At 41.7% G+C, this 19,916-nt stretch overlaps 1 long non-coding RNA gene across 1 annotated transcript; it reads left to right on the forward strand.

Annotated features, from left to right (window-relative positions):
- The first annotated feature begins 18,892 nt into the window (after positions 1 to 18,892).
- Positions 18,893 to 19,422, forward strand: LOC309667818. Its single transcript, XR_014267982.1, has 2 exons — positions 18,893 to 18,941; positions 18,982 to 19,422. It is a non-coding gene; the product is annotated as an uncharacterized lncRNA (long non-coding RNA).
- Positions 19,423 to 19,916: the final 494 nt, after the last annotated feature.

Genomic DNA, 19,916 nt, shown 5'->3' on the forward strand with positions numbered 1-19,916 from the left:
AGGCTATTCTAGTTAGCATAAAGTTTAAAGTTAAATCATGTATAAACCAGGATGACTTCCCCACACCTCAATATGAGGACATTTCTTCCATCCTAACACCCAGGATCCCAGAGTATGACCATATTTGTAGATAGGGTCTTTTTTTTGTTTTTTAATCTTTTTTTCTTTAGCCGCACCACACGGCTTGCGGGATCTTAGTTCCATAACCAGGGATGGAACCTGTGACTCCTGCAATGGAAGCGAGAGTCCTAACCACTGGACCACCAGGGAATTCCCTGTAGATAGGGTCTTTAAAGAGATAACTAAGTTAAAATGAGGTCATTAGAGTGGGCCCTAGTCCAATATGATGGTTGTCTTTATAAGAAGAGGAAATATGGACACAGGTACAGAGAGAAGACACAGGGAGAAGATGGTCATCTATAAGCCAAGGAGAAAGGCCTCAGAAGAAATCAGCCCTGCTGACACCTTGATCTCAGACTTCTAGCTTCAAAAATTGTGAGAAAATAAATTTCTGTTGTTCATGCCACCCAGTCTCTGGTACTTTGTTATGGCAGCCCTAGCAAGCTAATACACTGGCATATGGTGAGTATTCAATAAATGTCAGGTATTATTTCTCAAGGAAGCTCTCTCTGAACTAGCTCAGGACCCGTTTCATAAATTCTTACAACCCCCAGCATTTTGCTTCATAGAACCTATCACAATTTGTAATTACATATTTGTGTTCTTTCTAACTACTGGCTCTCTCTAGTGTTAGATTGTAAGGTCCATGAGAACAGGGACCAAACCTATTTTATCCATTACTATTCCTGTCACCAGCACAGTTCCCTGCTCATGCACATAAAAGCTGCAATAAACACTTTGGGATACATAGTTGAAAGTTGCTAAAAGAGTAGATTTTAAAAGTTCTCACCACAAGAAAAAAATTTTGTAACTAAGTATGGTGACGGATGTCAATTAGACTTACAGTAGTGATCACTTCACAATATATACAAATATTGAATCATTATGTTGTACACCTGAAACTTATATAATATTTTACGTCAATTTACCTCAATATGAAAAAGGAAAAGATCTACCATTTAAAAAAACAAGAAAGCATTTTTTGGGGAATTCCCTGGCGGTCCAGTGGTTAGGAGCCGGGCCCTGGGTTCAGTCCCTGGTTGGGGATCCCGCAAGCTGCATGGCATGGCCAAAAAACCCCCACATATTTGGCCAAATGAAAGCCCTCAATAGTCAATATCATAATAGCTGATTTAATCATAAGTGCCTGTAGTAAGGCACTTGTTCCTATTTTATAGATGGAAAAACTGAGGTTTGAAGAGATGAAATAACTGGGCTAATATTGTACAACTGGCTAATAAGAGAACCAAGACTTAAATCTGGGAGAGACTGGCCACCGTGCTAGACTGCCTCTTTATATTTCAATTAATCCATGAACAGGTATAAATATATACACGTGAAATTATAGATAATCTAAGAGAGCTTGGATTAGATAACTAATATATGGTTACTCAAAATCACCAAGAACAACTGCTGAATGTGGGAGTGAGGTAAGGAATAAGAGGAAAGGAGCAATTTTCCTGTACCCAAAGAAAATTTGTATCACTGAATTCGGCAAATATTTCCTGAGAAACTACTGTGTGCCCAGCCCTATGTACAATACAAAGACCCAGCCCTTGCCTGGCCAGGGCTTTAGTTCTTGTATGAACACTAGTAACAGTGATGTCAGACAAAGTGTTAACTGCATTAGGGGCACAAAGTACTGGGGGTAGGGTGGCCAGATTTAGCAAATAAAATAAGATGTTTATCTGAATTTCAGATAAACACTAAAAACAATTTGTTTTTTATCTGAAATTCAAATTTAACTGGGTGTCCTGTGTTTTATCTGGCAACCCTAACAGTGATGGAGTTCCACTTAGAACATGAGCAAAGACAGAGAAGCAGGAAAACATATATAAGTGTTCAGAGAACAAGTAGATGTGTTTAGAAGAAAATAAAGCCAGAGAAGTAGGTGAACCCATGTTGAGAAGGTCTTGAGAGCCATGGCAGGAGAGAAGGAGGAAGAGGAACCAGTAAAAAAGAATAGTCAGGGGCTTCTCTGGTGGCGCAGTGGTTAAGAATCCGTCTGCCAATGCAGGGGACATGGGTTCGAGCCCTGGTCCGGGAAGATCCCACATGCCGCGGAGCAACTAAGCCCGTGCGCCACAACTACTGAAGCCCGCACGCCTAGAGCCCTTGCTCCGCAACAAGAGAAGCCACCGCAATGAGAAGCCCTCACACCGCAACGAAGAGTAGCCCCCACTCGCCGCAACTAGAGAAAGCTTGCACACAGCAACGAAGACCCAATGCAGCCAAAAATAAATAAATAAAACAAATAAATTTATATAAATAAATAAATAAAAAAGACCAGTCAGAGAGGCAGGAGGAGAACCCCAAGAGTAGAGTGCAGTGTTCCAGCAGGCCCTGGAGAAGACTTGTTCAGCAGAGGACAATCTAATAGGTCTAGGCTTCAAATGTCATATGCTACCAAGAGGTTCAGTAGGAATAAGACTCAGAAGGTCACTGAATTCAGCAATTGAGTTTTTATATGAAAATTAAAATCATATGATATCAGTTATATGGGTAATCTAAAAAAAGATGCTAATGAACTTATTTACAAAACAGAAATAGACTCACAGACATAGAAAACAAAGGGGCCAGCAGGGGTGGGGGAGATAAGTTAAGAGTTTGGGATTAACATATACACAGCGCTACGTATAAAATAGATAAACATCAAGGACCTACTGTATAGCACAAGGAACTATATTCAATATCTTGTAATAATCTATAATGGAAAAAAATCTGTAATATATATATCTGAATTATTTTGCTGTACACCTGAAACTAACACTACATTGTAAATTAACTATACTTCAATTTTTTTAAATGCCCAAAAAATAAACTTAAAAAAAGAAAAGGAAATTAAAATAATAATGAGATATGCTTTTCACCCATCAGATTGACCAAGTTCAAAAGTTTGAAAATGAGCAATGTTGGTGAGGGTCAGGGAAATAAGACACTATGGTGGGAATATAAGTTACTTTAACCTCTTGAAGGCAATGTGACAAAGTAAGAAAATAATATCATATAATAAAAGCTAATGCTATGTGTTTATTGCATACCAGGTGCTCTTCTAAGCAGTTTCCTTTGTATATTAACTCATTGAATTTTCACAGCAACCTTGTGGAGGAGGTCCTATTAGAGATGGAGAAACTGTGGCATTAGAGATGAAGAGGTTAAGGGACTTGTCCAAGTTCATCCAACTGGTAAGAGGACGAGCCAGCACGTGGCTCCAGTCTGTGCTCTACTACAGTATCCTGGCCCTATCAGTCAAAATTCTAAAAGGCAACTACTCTGACACAGAAATTTCCCTTCTAGGAAAATGGTCTACCAGAATATTCACACATGTGTGCAAAGACAATTGAACGACGTTATTTATTGCAGCATGGTTTGAAAAACAATCTGAATGTCCATTAGTAGGAGACTAATTAAACACATTTTGGTACAGCCTTAGAGTGGAAAACTATGCAGCCCTTAGAAAGAATGAGGCAGATCTATAAGTATGCATATGGAATGATCTCTGAGATATAGTGTTGGGTGAAAAGAGCAAGACATAGAAGTGTGCCCCTACTGGGGTAAAAAAAAAAAAAAAAAGCGAATATAGATGTGATATACACATACACTTGTATATACAAAGATTATCTCTGAAGGGATGGTTGCCAAGAAGATGAGCTAGAAAATGATTGCTTCTGTGGAGGAGAGAACTCAGTCACAGGTGGGAGGGAGGAAGGTTTACTTTCCATCTCATTCTCTTTGGTGCCATTTGGATGTTTCTCCTTGTGCATGTACTGCTTTTTCAAAATACACCATTTTTTTTTCAGGCTTTAAAAAGGAGATTATAATAGCCAATGGTTTTGTAGCGCTCTCCACTTTATAATGTGCACTCACATGCATGAGGTTCTTTGATGCTCAAATGATCTTAGAGGAAAGCCTTATTGACCCCTTTCTGGAGAGTCATGTTATAGACATGAGATACTCTATCAGAGACCGCCATCTGGAATGGACTCTCTGGAGCGCTGAGCTACAGCAGTGGTGCTTTTATCGTCATTGGTGAGAGGCAGAGGCCTGAGCAGTGCAGGCCTGTGTGTTTAGCTGTCTCAGCACTCAGAGTTCCTCCAGTAATTATACAAACCCAACCTGACAGCAGGGCCTTAATAAGCAGTTTCATCCATGTGACCTGAGGGGAACAGAGTGACCAGGGCTTAATGAGTGGGAGGAAGAACGGGTGACTTTGGGAGGTGAAGAGATTTGGTGATGAAGAAAAGGTGAGATACATGCAGGAATGAGGGGGGGAAGGTGGGGGCTACTGGGAGAAAGGAAACTCAGAGAAGTTGTGTGAACAGGCAATAATGGAATGAGCTGTCTTTGCCAATCGCAGGTCTAGGCGGTCATCTTAGCTCTGCCTTGGAAGGGCTATGTGTCCTTAGGCCAGTTACTTTTTGTTATTTTTTAAATGTGTGTATTGCACAGTATTTTTTTTTAACATCTTTATTGGAGTATAATTGCTTTACAATGTTGCGCTAGTTTCTGCTGTACGACAAAGTGAATCAGCTGTATGTATACATATATCCCCGTATCTCCTCTCTCTTGCGCCTCCCTCCCACCCTCCCTATCCCACCCCTCTAGGCGGTCACAAAGCACCGAGCTGATCTCCCTGTGCTATGCGGCTGCTTCCCACTAGCTATCTGTTTTACATTTGGTAGTGTATATATGTCCATGCCACTCTCTCACTTTGTCCCAGCTTACCCTTCCCCCTCCCCGTGTCCTCAAGTCCATTCTCTACGTCTGCGTCTTTATTCCTGTCCTGCCACTAGGTTCATCAGTACCGTTTTTTTTAGATTCCATATATATGCGTTAGCACACGGTATTTGTTTTTCCCTTTCTGACTTACTTCACTCTGTATGACAGACTCTAGGTCCATCCACCTCATTACAAATAACTCAATTCCATTCCTTTTTATGGCTGAGTAATATTCCACTGTATATATGTGTTGCACAGTATTTAAACACAGTGCTTGACGTAAAAACATTTCGAACAATATAAATAACATAAAAGCCCCCATCTGCCTCACTTAATTTCACCCCCCTTACCAGAGGAAACTACCATATCATGCTGCTGGGGTTTTTCTGAGGTGTTTTGATATGCACCATTATGCCTAAGGTACAGTATATAGGTTATATACATTTATAGGATACAATATAGATTTCTATTGATACATAGAATATATAATATTTTATATTAATACAAATAGAGAATAGGTATATTTGGAAACATATAATTTGGTTTGTTTACAGAAATGAGATCATTCTATGTGTGAATATATGTATATGTAAAGTTTTTTTTTTCGGTTTAAAATACATTGTGGAGCTCTTTTCATGTCAGTACTGTTAAAAACCAATATTCAACCGAATAAGTTTGAAGATCTAATTAGCTTTAATCAATGATTCATGCATCAGGCAGCATCCCATCTTGTAAATAGACGGGAGCTCTAAGGGGGCGTTGTATAAACTGGAAGATTTTTATAGGAAGAAATGTGGGGCAAGGGAGCTATTAGCAAAAGAAAATAAAAGATTTTTTACGGCCAGGATGTCTCTTTTGGGGTGGGAAACGGGCAAGGTCTTTATCATGCAAACTATCTCTACTTCGGGGAGGAGGATGGGAACGAAGAGGGCACAGATGACAGATCACCTCTGTGTGCTGACCAGAAAATTCCAGAGATGGTTAAGATTTAATTTCTGGTGAAGATTGAAACTACAATTAGGTTAGGTATTAAATCTAGATTTAGTATCACGGGCACGAATGACGCCATTTTGGGTTTTTCCTCCTTAACAGGACATATTGATCTACTTTATTTTTTATAGATGCTACATCATATTCCATAGTATGTATTTAGCAGAGTTTATTTAACCACACTACTATTGCTGAACTGTAAGGCTTTTTACAAATTTTTACTATCACGAACAATGCTGCAATGAATATCGTTTTACGTGCTTTACTTTTTTTTTTTGGCCCTGCCGCACGGCTTGCGGGATCTTAGTTCCCCGACCAGGGATCGAACCTGTGCCCCCTGCAGTGGAAATTCGGAGTCCTAACCCCTGGACTGCCGGGGAATTTCCTCCTTGTACGTATTTTAATGTGAAAATATTCCTCATGTTTTCCTGTGTTCAATTTTTTTGTTGTTGTTAAATTCTATTTATTTATTTATTTATTTATGGCTGCATTGGGTCTTCGTTGCTACCCACAGGCTTTCTCTAGTTGCAGTGCGTGGGCTTCTCAATGTGGTGGCTTCTTTTGTTGTGGAGCACGGGCTCTAGGCACGTGGGCTTTGGTAGTCGCGGCACGCGGGCTCAGTAGTTGTGGCTCCTGGGCTTAGTTGCTCCTCAGCGTGTGGGATCTTCCTGGACCACGGCTCGAACCCATGTCCTCTGCATTGGCAGGTGGATTCTTAACCACTGCACCACCAGGGAAGCCCCCTGTGTTAGATATTTAGATACCTAGAAACTGGATTGCTGGGGTGAAGTGTATGCACGATTAAAATTTTGATAGCTACTATTTAATTGTTTTCCCTACTATTTAATTGTACGTACCAATTTAGATTCCCATCAATAATATATTGATGTGGCACGCAGGCTCAGTAGTTGTGGCGCACGGGCTTAGTTGCTCCGCGGCATGTGGGATCTTCCTGAACCAGGGCTCAAACCCATGTTCCCTGCATTGGCAGGCAGATTCTCAACCACTGCGCCACCAGGGAAGCCCATGAGTAATTTTTTAGTACAAATATGTACCAGCTAAAAAGTTATTTGTTGTTTATCTGATATTCATATTAACTGGAGGTCTTGCATTTTAATTTGCTTAAAGAGGTACCTAGGAAGCAAGAGCATCATTTCAGCACAGGGAGTTAGCCCCAGCGAGGAGCCCGCACTTAGAGCATCCGTGAGGGCCAGTGGTAAATCCAACCCCTACCACTAGGCGGCAGTAGAGGACTGAGCAGGACAGGGGGAGGGGCTTATGGTGGCTGCAGAGCAGGCCTGGGAAAGGGCTTTGGGACTGCTGTCCATCAGGGCTAGAATTTCAAATCAAATCACAAAGGAAGGAACAGGCAGCTCACAGAAAAAGAACAGCTTATTCATGACTAATAAACATGAAAAGAAGCTCAGCTCCATTCATAATTAAATGAATAAACCTGAATTAAAATGAGATATTTTGCAACTCCCAAATTGGCAAAAATAAAAATATCAAAAGGATTAATAATACTCAATGTTCTGAAAGTGTGAGGAAATACTGTGTGGGTGGAGACTAGCATATAATCTTTGGATTAATATAAAAATTTAAATTGCATGTAGCCTTTAACCAGTGATTTAACTTTTAGGGATCTATCAAACAGATTTGCTTTCACATATATGTGGAAACATATGAAGATGTTCATTGTTGTACTAGCCAAAACCAAAAGAAACAAACAGCCTAAACATCCATGCAAAGGGACGTAATTAATAAATGGTAACATATCCAGATCATGGAATACTATGCAGCCATTTAAAGAATGCTGTAGATCTATATGTTGATCAGTAAAAAATTCCAGGGTATTTTGCCAAGTGAACAAAGCAATGTGCAGACAAGTCTCTCAATGTGCAGACCTTACCTCTCTGTTACACACAGATTTGTCAATTTGTGTGTAACAGAGAGGGAATGAGATGTATTTATGAATTCATAAACCGGTTCTGAGGGGTACCCAAGAAACCGTCCACACTAGTTCCGTGATGGAGGGAGGCAGGGGTCCGGGATGGGAAGGAAGTTTACTACCCACCGCATGGGTTTTACCTGTTAATTTTTTTTAAAAAATAAGTTTATTTATTATTTATTTTTGGCTGCGTTGGGTCTTCGTTGCTGCACCTGGGCTTTCTCTAGTTGCGTCGAGCGGAGGCCACTCTTTGCTGTGGTGCGTGGGCTTCTCATTGCAGTGGCTTCTCTTGTTGCAGAGCACGGGCTCTAGGTGGGCGGGCTTCAGTAGTTGTGGCTCATGGGCTCTAGAGTGCAGGCTCAGTAGCTGTGGTGCATGGGCTTAGTTGCTCCGCGGCATCTGGGATCTTCCCGGACCAGGGCTCGAACCCGTGTCCCCTGCATTGGCAGGCGGATTCTTAACCACTGCGCCACCAGGGAAGCCCACCTGTTAATTTTTTAAAGCCACATGTCGATATTACCTTTACCAATTTAAAATAAGGTAGAAGTTAGAAGAAACAAAGAATGTCAAAGTCAGACTAAGAGGTAGAAAGCAGTGTGTCCAAAAATGAGGTGGGAAAAGGGAAATGGGTCCAGCCCCTGGGCAATGGAGAGTGTCATGAGGCAGCAGCAAGCTGGGCAGGTCTGTCCAGAACACATGGAAAAACCTCTGGTTCCTAGGATGCCTGGCCTCCCTTGGTGTGAGCTAGAAAAGTGCCCACAACCTCTGTACTCAAGGAGCTGCTGTGGAGGGACCCTGACCACTGGCCGCTTCTCAGGCAGCCAGAGCATAAGATGACATTCATACAAACTGTGGATGAGAAAGGCCAGCACAGGGCAGGGCCTGAGGCCTCTCCTCACCTGGGTACTTTACTTCAAGTAACACAGTCTGAGACATCACTTTTTTGGTTTGACAAAGAGCCTGTGGTCATGTTAGTCACTGGGGTTTTTGATGCTACTGATAGGAGAGGACTAGAATATTAACAGTAGCAAGAAGAGAAAGGCAAAGAGGCCAGAAGTAGGGGCAGATGCTAAACGGGAAAAACAAGAAGTTTAGTCCAGGAGAGAGAATTTAGAATGAGAACAGTGGCTCTCAAAGTGTGTACTCCAGACAAGGCCCTAAACATTGAAAAACACTGACTCCACCTCCTTACCCATATGTAAGTAAAAAATAAAAAGGTATGGATGTCTATAAGTTCTGAATTTTCCCACTGTGACTGTTTTGATCTTTTAAATACCAAACATAAAATTCTTTCCTCATCTTTCTGCTTCCCTTATTTGCTAATACATGGAACTTGTGATTTAGATAGCTGGAGTTTAGATAACTCCAATTATCTCTGTACTGGATAATTCACCACTGTCTGCAGACTACCAGGATCAAAATTGCCTGGCTTTTTGATGGCTACTTCAGTACTACTACATGGGAAGGTCTAGAGGTGGGGTCAGGAAATTGAATTTTAACCAGAAGAAGAAATAATAATAAATACTATAGTAGCCAGCCTCCAAGATGGCCCCATTGGTTCCTGCCTTGTGATAGTCACACCCGTGTGTAGTTTCTTCCCACATGGTACCTGGGTTAGCATCTGACAGAAATGAAGCGATTTCACTTCCGAGATTAGGTTACAAATGTTTTCGGCTTCCACCTTGGGTGCCCGCTTTCCCTGTCTTTCTTCAATCTGTCACTCTGGAGAAGCAAGCTTCTACATTGTGAACAGCTCTTTGAAGAGACCTGTGAGGCAAGGAATAGAAGCCTCTGTGCAGCTGAGAACTGAAGCTTGTCAACAACATTGTGAGTGAGGTTGGAAAAGGATTCTTCAGCCCCATTTGAGCCCCGAGATAATTGCAGCCCTAGGCCAGCAGCTGACAACTTGACTGCAACCTCTTGAGAGACTGAGTCAGACCATCTCTGCTAAGCTACTTCTGCATTCCTGGACGTTGGAAACCATGAGATAAGAAGTGCCTGTTGTTGTGTGAAGTTTAGGGTTAATGTGTTATGCAGAAAAAGAAAACTAATAGAAGTACCATTTGTTGAAAGCTTACTATGTATCACACTCTCTTCCAAGTGTTCAACACACATTATTCCATGTGAATTTCTTAACATATATGTGAGGTAGGGATTATTGTCCCCTTTTTACAAGGGAAGAAACTAAAATTCAAGGAAAGTGCTGAAATACCACCATTTTGCATATAAAGGTTATAAGAGAATATCTAAAATGTTAAGTGAAAATATTACAAGCCAGTTACTTTAACAAAGAATAAAAATTTTTACTCAAACTGAGCCTTGGTGTAATTATCAAAAAAAAAATCATGTTATATCTCTTCCCAAAAATGTACTCTCAAATGTAGCCAGAGTAGCGCATTAGTTGGCCATTCAGCATATATTTTTCACTTAAATTTTGGAGAATTCCTGCCAAATACAGCATTTTAAGATTTAGGCATAATTAATGCTAAGGCAGCCTTTCTGACAATTAATTGGTACTAAAGTACGTTCCCTTTCTGGTGAGTTTGTTTATTAATTTGTGTCAATAAAATCATGTCATCAGCACAAATGAAAAAAAGGAAGAAGAAAGGTTAAGAGAGTTTAAGCGGAGTGTTCTCGGGAATTCCCTGGTGGTCCAGTGGTTAGGGCTCTGCGCTTTCACTGCAGAGGGCTTGGGTTTGATTCCTGGTTGGGGGACTAAGACCCCTCAAGCTGCGTGGTGTGGCCAAAAAAAATAATAGTAATAATTATTAATTAATTAAATAAAAAGAGAAAGTGATAGCAATTCTATGGTAGAATATCTTAATAAATCTCATTTTCAGGGATAGCCGACTACAGGGATAATAAATCTGTCATTGATAAACAAGACAAGTAACAGTCACTCATCTTAGCCGAGAGAGGCATGTGTAGTAAAGATCCCGCAAGCCTCACGGCGCAGGCCAAAAAAAAATTGGCGTGTTACTTCAATGCGTAGTTGTCTTGCTAAACTGGGATTGTAGCCTTGGCCTCTGGACTCCTGAACTGGGGCCATTCCTATACTTGAGGCTTTCTCTCTGTGAAATCCCAGACATTCCTCTCATAGATGCAAGGTGGAGCTGGGTCACAAGTCCTGAAGGCACCCTGGATGGCAACATGGACTTTACCAGCTGTGAAGTGTGACTTGACCAGTGGGAGGAGACAGGGGAAGCTCTGACTTAGGGAGCTGAATGTTATCTAACTCTCTCCCCCTGACTTCTTCCTCCAGCTGCGCTCATCTCTGCTGCTCTGGGGAGCAACAGAGACAGTATGGATTTTTAGAACCATCTAGACCTGATGTCAAATCCTGGCTCTGCCACTTACTTGCTATGTGACCGTGGCCTAGCAACTTTGCGTCTCTGTGCCTGAGCTCCTTATTTTCATTCATTCATTCATTCAATCAGACATTTATTCAAAAATATTTATTGAGAACTTACTAGGTACTAGAATTTCGTGGTGAACAAGATAAAGTCCCTTATCTCCAAGAGCTTTCATTTTAGCAGGTGTGAAGGGGTGTTGGGGAGACAGACAACAGGCAAGAAAACTAATAGATAATGTCATATGGGAATGGTAGTAGATGCTATAAAGACAATAAAATAGGGTAGAGGGATAGAGTGGGCAGGGGTGCTGCTTACATGAAGAAGGAGATGGTAATCCCTGCTTCACAGGATTGATATAAAGATTACATAAGATACAACATGTGAAGCACTTAGCACTGTGCCTGGGACAGAGTAGTAATAATGGTAACAATTACTGAGTCTTTCCTATGTGCTAGATAACATTCCAAGTACTATAGATTTATTAGTTCATGTAATCACCTCGTTTTATAGATGAGCTAACTGAGGCACAGGTAGGTTGAATTACTTGCCTAAGGTCAGGAAGTTAACATGGCAGAATTCGGACTTGAACCCTAACATTCTGGCCTCAGAGCCTATGTTTTTAATTGATTTGCTAAATGTTAGTGGCTCTCTCTGCCTTCCATATTTTGATTAATAGAGGAGGGAGAACCCAGAGGAGGGCATATTCAATTTTGTTGGAGTTGGCAGGGATAGAGGCCAGGTGGGACCTAGGGTAGCTTGTGGAGCAAATGCAAGGGCATCTGGAAGGTGAGTAATCATGTAAGCTGGTGATGCAACTAGATGGCAAAGAAGGGGAGAGTTGAGGATAATGGAGTCATGAGATAATGGGGTAAACAGGGTGTCTTAATCAGCTTAGGCTACTGTAACAAAATGCCATAGACTGTGGGGCTTAAACAGTAGATATTTATTTTCTCATAGCTCTAGAGGCTGAAAGTCTGAGATCAGGGTGCCAGCATGGTCAGGTTCTGGTGAGGAGTCTCTTCCTGGCTTGCAGACTGCTGTCTTCTAGCTGTGATATCAATGGTGGGGAGAAAGAGAGAGACAGGGAGAAGGCGAGGGTGAGGGCACACTCTCTGGTGTCTCTTCTTATAGGGGCACTAATCCCATCAAGAGAGCCTCACCCACAGTGACCTCCTCTAACCCTAATTACCTCCCCAAAGCCCTATCTCCAAATACCATCATATTGGGGGTTAGGGCTTTATATTTGAGGAGGGGCACAATTCAGTCCACAGCAGAGAGGATGGACAGGACCTATGGAACTTACTGCCAGAATCTGTATCCACAAAGTTGCCATGGACAAGAATCAACAGAGATAAAACATAATAGGAAAAATACCAAGTCCTAAATTTAGATGCAAAAAATTACAAAGTCAAAGGATGGAAGAAAATATTTTGGATTTAATTAACTAGAAGCTTAGCCCAGGCTGCTGGGACAAGATGGTCACCAAAAGAGCTGGCTCTTCTCCTCTGGTCAGATGCAGACATTACTGGGACAACATTATATCTGGGCAACCTCCCCAACACTGTTCTAAGGTGCCTTGAAGCTTTAGTGTGGGGTCTCCCAGCCCCTGCTACCTCAAAACAAATCCTGCCATCTGCAACCCTTTTCCCCAGGTATTTTCAAATAGGCTGTCATCTTGTTATTTGTGGACTTTATGAAGCATTTTATATTAAATTTTTGCTGACTATATGTTATATAACATGCCACAATACACTAGGTCTTCATATAGATAAGGGACAGCAGGTATCAAAAAATTAAGAAAAATACATGAAATTAAAACTTAAGGTTGAGAAAATTAAAATTGAGAACAAGCCTAGGATTATTTTTTTTTAAGTGGTACAAAGCCATGTTCAGGCCAGCTCACAGAACATTAAGGAACCACTGAAGTTCTGCAGGAATACGGTTTGAGAGCCATTGCTTCACTGTACAATTATCTCCATTCTTGTTAGCCCTTTAACTGCCTCATTACCAGTGGACTTTTTTTCCCTGTGGCTACAATATCCAGTCCTTCTAGTTCTCCCTCTTCATCATTTCTAGCTCTCCTCCCTCAGTGAGATCACTACAGGCTATATGGCATGTTTAATCAGACATTCATTCTTTATTTGCCAAATATGTATTGAGCTTCTACTATGTGTCAGGCTCTGTGTTAAACACTGGTGATACAATAATGGCCAGAAACAGGCATGGTCTCATCTCTTATGCAACTTCTTATCTGGTAGGGGAAAAAATAATCAAATAGCCTCATTAATTGTGCTCATAATTGTAAATCGAGGTGACATCTCTAAAAGAACAAATATCAAAGGCAGTCGTCACGGTGTTGTCCAACAAACAAGTTCAGTCACCTTTGCTAGTAAATTTACTTAAGTCAAGGAAGTGATAGGGAGTTAATTATCACAAGTTGACAAATGAGGACAGTGTCTTATGATAAGCCCCGTATACAATCTTGAGTAAACAATCCAATTTCATACAAAAAACATTTAAACAGAAGTAATTTCCTATAAAAAATATTTATGGTCTCAAGGTTGTTAGCCGGCAATCCCTGCAAACTGTGAAAACCAATGTGTCATATCACAAGGAAGTTCTTTGCCTCTTAGTAAACAAACTTAGAAGCTCAACTTTATAATGACAGGCTATAAGTAAATATAGATTTAACATAAATTTTATGATAACTGATATGTAAATATTCTCTATTCTTTTCATTATCTATCCAAGATGTAAGGCCAGCTAAAAACTTTGTCTCCAAGCACCTGTGTCAACAGTCAACTTATTCTTTTCAAGATTCCTCATTAAATGGGGAACTAAGGCTTGTGGCTTCTGGCTTCAGATATAATTTCTGGCCAATGCTGATTAAAGAATTTTGGGGGGTTTATCATTTCTGTTTCCTCATATGTGACCTAGGTCAAGTCCCTTAGCCTCTCTGAGCCTCAAATTCCTCATGGAGACAATAATAGTGCCTGTATCATAAAGATATTGTAAAAATTAAAAAATATATAGGGAGGCAATTCCCTGGCGGTCCAGTGGTTAGGACTCCACACTTCCACTGCAATGGGCATGGGTTCCATCTCTTGTTGGGGAACTAAGACCCTGCAAGCCACGCGGGGCAGCCGGAAAAAAAAAACAACAACAAATAAATAAATAAACTGAATTATTAAAAATATATATATATATTTATATATACACACAGCACCCAGTACAGTGTCTGGTATATAGCAAACACTAGAAAACATTTGTTATTATTAATACAGGAAGTAGAGCTTCTAGGAAGTTAATAGAAACAGATCTTTATATCATGCTTAAGTAAAGAATTTACAAGTTTATTTCCCAGATGAACTAATGTGGTTCATAGCTGTCACAAAAGCAGAAGCTGTTTTGGAGAGTAATTTGGCAATTAATCTGGAATAATGTTTGTGAATCATAAATATAATAATTTCCTTTGGTTCAATCATCCTACTTCTAAAAATCTTTCCTAAGAAAATAATCAAAGATGTGGGCAAAGATTTATGTGGAGAATGTTCATTATATATAGAAGGGAAAAAATGTACATATTCAACAATACGGGAAAATTAAATAAATTATGGTGAATTTATATTTTAAAACTTGAAATATGCATGTAAAACAATTGGAAGGAAATATACCAAAACACTCAGCTGTGATTATCTCTGGACTGTGGCATTATAGGTGATTCCTATTATTTATGCTTTTCTATATTTTCCAGATTTTTCGTAATGAATATGTGTTACTTTCACAATCAAAGAAGGTTCTTTTTAATAGCCTCATAGACAGATTTTCTCCCTAACCTTTGTAAAAGACCACACTGGGATGACAGAATTCCAATATGGGAAAGGACTACATAAAAAGCCTCTGTCTACACTCTAATGTCACTTCTGCAGTTTGGATCTTTTCCAGATTTCTCACGGACTGTTCTCACTGCAACAGCTTCCTAACCACTCTCCTTGCCTCCAGTATTGACTGTGCCATCCTGTACTCCATACTGATGACTGCTAAAATGAGCTTCCTACAGTGAAAACCTGTTTGTTCACCCCCATCACCTGCATGACTCCCCAATGTCCTTGAAACTCCCTAGTAGAGCAGATCCATCACAGTCTAGTCTCCAAACACACATCTCTTCCTGCTTCATTTCCCAGCACTCCCCCTGGTACCTATGCTCCAGACATACCTAGTCACGCTCTTTGCACACAGCCCCTAATCTGGCTGGTAAACCCAGCCTATTCTTCAAGCTGTCAGATGCCCTTCCCCTAGGAAGCCTTTTCAGACACCTCCCTCTGCAGACAGCATTAGTTACCCTTTGGCTACCCTTTCTTTGGTGCCCACTTTCCTTACAAGTTCTTGTGGCTACTAACTGATTTATTTGCTCATATCCCCAATAGGATGCACCTCCTTGAAGGCTTTCATTTGATAACTATTTAATAAGTGCTCATCAGTGCCAGGTCTGTGCTAGGCACTAGCCTTTCAAAAAATACATTGTTTTCTTCTTTGTTTCTGCCTGGCATCTAGCTCATACTTATTGAATGAAGGGTTATCTAGTACAGAAGTTCTCAAACTTCAATGTGCATATGAATCACTTGGTGAGCTTGTTATAATAAATGCCAGGGCCACACTCTAAAGCTACTGAGACAGAATGACCTGGGTTAACACCTGTATGTTTAGCAAGCTTCCTAAATGATTCTGATGTGCTCCAAAATCCCACTTATCTTCAGAAAAGACTGTGCCTAAGTCATACCAGGCAGATAAATGCCCACTCTGAATTTAAGTTTCCTCAAAGGAAAGCACTATTTACTGAGTACTTTATAAGTATCAGCTGCCTTATATGTAAGTTGAATCCCCACAAAAACTCTCTACAAAGACTACTGGTTTCCTCACTTCAAAGGAAATTGAAGTTCAGAAAGATCCAACTGATTCAGAAGGGAAGCAGGCAGGGCACAACCATTAAAAGAGTGACACAGCCGTTGAGGATACAACATAAACTGGTTAGAACCAAGTAGGCCCAAGATGACAGAAGATTTGACTTCCAGTAGACCTTGAACCTCATTATATGCTCATTGTAATGTATTAGCATGCTAAATAACTCACACACAGGTGCCCGTGACAGTTCGGAGACTGACCATAAAAGGCCAAAAAGTGGGCAGTGGCCCAGTTGCTGGAAATCCCTGCCCCTTCCCCCAAATAGTCGGAATAATCCTCCCACTTGTTAGCCTATGAAATTACCCAGCCCATAAAAACTTACCACCCCATGTTTCGGGGCAGCTCTCACCTTCTGAAATGGACCACGTTCTGCCTGTGGAATGTGTATCTATGCTTTCATTTTACTATGGCTTAATTCTTTCCTATGCAAAGCCAAGTACCCTTGAAACAGGAGGGAAGGGGACAGTGCACAACTTTTAAAAGAATGACACAGCGGGACTTCCCTGGTGGTCCAGTGGTGAAGAATCCACCTTACAATTCAGGGGACGCAGGTTTGATCCCTGGTCAGGGAAATAAGATCCCACACGCTGCGGGGCAACTAAGCCCGAGCGCCGCAACTACTGAGCTTGCACGCCTCAACTAGGGAGCCTGCGTGCCGCAAACTACAGAGCCCATGCACCCTGGAACCTGCGCGCCACAACTACACAGCCCACGTGCCCTGGAGCCTGCGTGCCACAACTAGAGAAGAGAAAACCCACACACCACAACTAGAGAGAAGCCTGCGCGCCACAACGAAGAGCCCGCATGCCGCAACGAAAAATCCCACATGCCTCAACGAAGATCCCGTGTGCCACAACTAAGACCCGACGCAGCCAAAAAAAATAAAAAAATAAATACTAAATAAATCTTTAAAAAACAAAAGAATGACATAGCCATGGGACATGACAAAAACTGGTTAGAACCAACTGGGTCCAAGATGGCAGAAGATTAGACTTCCAGTACACCTTGAACCTCATTATACACTCACTGTAATACATCAGCATGCTAAATGACACACCCATAGACCATGACAGTTCTGAGGCTAACCACAAAAGGCCAAAAAGTGGGCAGTGGCCCAATTCCAGGAAATCCCCACCCCTTCCTGGAAATAATTGGAATAATCTTCCCACTCATTAGCCTTTGAAATTACCCAGCCCATAATAACTAACCACACCATATTTTATGGCTCTCACCTTCTGAGATGGCCCACACTCTGTCTGTGGAGTGTATTTCTCTCTAAATAAATCCACTTCTCACTTATCACTTTGTCTCTCACTGAATTCTTTCTGCGAGGAGACATCAAGAACCTCAGATTCACCGGGAACATCCTTACTTGGTGGTCCGTCCCAGGAACTCGCCCGAGACCTGGCACATGACCATCCTCTCATGCCCCATTTTCCTGCAGCCTCTTTACGAAGGATATTAATAAATCTACTTCTTACCTTTCACTTTGCTTCTCGCTGAATTCCTTCTGCACCGAGACATAAAGAACCTGAGCTTCATTAAGTCCTGAGACCAGGTGTGCGGTTTTAGCTGGGAGATTGTGCGTTTGAGTCCCCTCCTAAGCCAGAGATTGTGGGTTCAAGTCCCATCTGAGGTGTGAGGTTTCACAATCACTTGCCCAAGAGAAGTTGGTGGTTCTGGGACTCTAAGCAGGAACTGCTGGCTTCCAAAGCTGTTTCTGAAACCAACCCGGACCACATGGGGTCCTCCTGGGCACAAAAGCCTTTCCGGGTCCACCTCCTAGACCTTCGCTGAGTTCCAAACTGCAGATTCAAACAGCTACTAATCAGGGAAATAGGGAATGCAGAAACAAAGGAGGAACAATCAAGAAACTATAGCACAGGATCAAAACAGGATCCTGGTTCCTCCTCAAGGGATGTACATAACAATATCTTCTCCAGGAGCTAAGGCTCCCACCCAGGTGGAGGATGGCAACTTCAGGCTGAGCACAAGATTCCTGGAGCATCACCCTGTTACCCCACCAACAACCAATCAGAAGAAAGTCACACACCCTACAGCCCTCACTCCAAATTTTGCCTATAAAAACTTCTCCCTGAGGCACTTCCCTGGTGGCCCAGTGGTTGGGACTCCACGCTTCCAATGCAGCAGGCACAGGTTCGATCCCTGGTTGGGGAACTAAGATCCCACATGCCACGTGGCACAGACAAAAACTAAAAAACAAAAAACAAACAAAAAGCTTCTGCCTGAAAACCACTGGGAAGTTCAGGGTTTTTGAGCACAAGTCACCCGTTCTCCTTGCTTGGTCCTGCAATAAACCTTTCTCTGCTCCAAACTCCGATGTTTTGGTTTGCTTGGCCTCACTGTGTGTCAGGCACACAAACTTGTATTCAGTAACATTTACTTCACACAATAAAAAATAGGCAACTCGGGAGGGAGGGAGATGCAAGAGGGAAGACATATGGGGACATATGTATATGTATAACTGATTCACTTTGTTATAAAGCAGAAACTAACACACCATTGTAAAGCAATTATACTCCAATGAAGATGTTAAAAAAAAAATAGGCAACTCTAGCTTGATGTCTAATATATATATGTGTGTGTGCGTGTGTATATATATATATATATATATATATATATATATTTTTTTTTAAATTAGACTAGTTCTGGAAATCCGCAAATGTGGTTACTGCTGATTTAAATGCAATCCCCCTTCTATCTCCTGAGCCTGTTTCCTTGGCTCTCGCTGCAGCAAGTGGAGATGGCTTGTAACACTTCCCTGTACCACAGTGATTTAGGGCACTTGTTGCAGAGTGGTGTGTGTGTGTGTGTGTGTGTGTGTGTGTGTGTGTGTGTGTGTGTGTGTGTGTGTGTGTGTGTGTGTAGGGATGGGGGAACTGCTCAGCATCTCCACTTGACTGCTGCCTTCCTTCCCCTCCTCTGACCCCCACCTCTGAGCCTGGCCAGGGCAGGAGCTGGGAGAGGAGTATGGTCACAATTCCAACTGTTTTAATTTGCAGCTTAAATCTTATTGTAATACAAAGCAGAAATAGAGACACCGACATAGATACCAAGGGGGAAGGGGGGGTGGGATGAATTGGGAGATTGGGATTGACATATATACACAATTGATACTATGTATGAAATAGATAACTAATGAGAACCTACTGTATAGCACAGGGAACTCTACTCAATGCTTTGTGGTGACCTAAATGGGAAGGAAATCCAAAAAAGAGGGGATATATATATACATATAGCTGATTCACCTTGTTGTACAGTAGGAACTAACACAACATTGTAAAGCAACTATACTCCAATAAAAATTTTTTTTAAAATTCCTATTGTGATACATGTATATAACGCATTCCCAAAGGCCACTCTTCTGTGGATGGGAGCCAGGAAGCGGAGCCGGAATAGGAAAGTGTTTGGAGAGGGCTGAGGTAACACAAATAACTCTCCCGACCCCTGCACAGGGTGCTGCAGCCTCACTGGCTTTGCTCCACTTCCCTTCCAGTTAGGAGGAAGCTTTTGGAAGGTCCAGCCAGGACCGGGCAGGCCCAGCCAGCCCTCGATGTCCCTGCCCAATTTTCTGGTCTTGGAGATCTGAGGACAGAGGGGTGGGGTAGAGGTGGGAAGCTGAGGCTGTGGTCATTGTTTCAGCCTCTCCTGCTGGACCATGAGCTCCACAAGGACAGGGAAGGTCTGTTTTGTTCATGTCTGTGGCCCAGATCCAGCCTGGCCTACTGTAAGTGGTTAATAAATACCAGTTACATGAATGAATGATTATATCTGAGTGAGGTAACTAGAGGAAGGGTCTGGTC

This window comes from Balaenoptera physalus (assembly GCF_965194825.1).
Source record: "Balaenoptera physalus genome assembly, chromosome: 10".
NCBI lineage: Eukaryota > Metazoa > Chordata > Mammalia > Artiodactyla > Balaenopteridae > Balaenoptera > Balaenoptera physalus.